A 1,664-nucleotide genomic window follows, 5' to 3' on the forward strand; every position below is an offset into this window, starting at 1 on the left:
TTTGTTGGCCTGTTTTTCTTTTTTTTTTATTTTGTTTGGTTGGGTCTCGTTTTGGAACCACAACTTTCTCACATTGATGTACATCTTAGAACGGGGGCGTGGAACACAAGGCCCGTCGACCAAAACCGGCCGCGACACGCTGCAATCCGCCAAAACACCAAGAAAATGGTACAAATTTCAAAGAAAACACAGATTTTGTTTTTAACTAATTTCTTAAAAGCGTCAACACAACACTGAGACCCGAGCTGAGGTATCGTGATGCTGCCAGATAGGCAAACTAGAGCTACACTCGGTAGAGCGCAGATCTTGTCCAACGCCACATTTGTTTGCGGAACCAAGTTAGCATCATTAGCATGATAGCCGTTAGCTCATAGTGACGCTAACTAGCCTGTCAGGTAGCTACATCACTGAGTGAAACACTGAGCAGGGAGCGTCTCCATGGCAACAGACGCTGATCTCCTTTGATCTCCTCCCTCATTCACTTTGTATGGGACATTCTTTCGCAGTTTTGGGGGATGTTTTTCGGAAACAGTTAGCCGTTAGCGTCCCAAAATCTAATTGATTGGTCCTTGGATGATGACAAGTCATCCCTGAAAGTTTTAAGCAATTCAGGGAAGCAGTTTTTGCGAGACGTTGGTAAAATTCATACATACATACATACAAACCAATAAATAGATAAATACGCACAGACAAAAACATAACTTTCCACCCATGATAACTAGCATTAGCCTCAAAGCCACGCTGTCGTGTAAAAACACCCAGAATGCAACAGCGATAGCAGGCAATTTATGGACATGTCATTGTATTTGCACCAGAAGGTGTCATTAAAATTGGCTTCATGTTGAGATTGGACTCATTTTCTGTCAAAAGTGTTTGATTTCTGGCAAAACATCAACATTTTCAAAGAATATCGTGATCACGTTACTATTTTGAGGTCCGGCCCACTCAGGATGAAACTGGACTGTTTGTGGCGGCTGAATTAAAATGTGTTTTATCAGACTGTCTTTCCGCTAACTGAAGCCACATTAGCACGCAGATGACAGGTATTTGCAAAAACTGATCGTTTTCAAAATAAAATGTTTATTTACACAAACTTGCATGAAAACCTGGCTAAGAGCTCCGTGCCAGGCCTGCAGGGGGCAGTGTAACACGAAGCATAACGCTTCTGCTTAACGTCTGTTAACGCCTGTAAATGCGGGTGGTACACACACTCATGACGCTTCTGTCTCATACTGTGACGTTAAAACTCCGTCTACATGCACACAGAGTTTTTCCAAATCTCCACTTTGGTCAGAGTTTTCAGACAATCGTTTTCGGTGACGTCGAGCTTTGTTTACATGTAAACAAAAGACCCAAAGGCAACTGAAACATCAGCGTTCCTGCGTCATGTGACCAGGCCCTGAAGCGCTCAGAGTGCTCGGTTTGTCCACACTTCTTATCTAACCTGCACTCAGACTTTCCCCTCTGCAGATAAGAGTCAGATTAACGTCACCGGACAGGAAACAATGATCGGATTGTTCTCTTTTCCTCACGTCTTCACCTTTAGCCCGTGATCCTTCGATTTATGGCTCGGAGCTGCAGTCCAGGAGGAGCAGCTTCAGTCAGACACGAGTGTGTGTGAAAACATCTGTAACGGCCGTCAGAACTATTCAACCACTGTTGAT

This window comes from Lipophrys pholis, assembly GCF_963383615.2.
Source record: "Lipophrys pholis genome assembly, chromosome: 20".
Classification (NCBI taxonomy): domain Eukaryota; kingdom Metazoa; phylum Chordata; class Actinopteri; order Blenniiformes; family Blenniidae; genus Lipophrys; species Lipophrys pholis.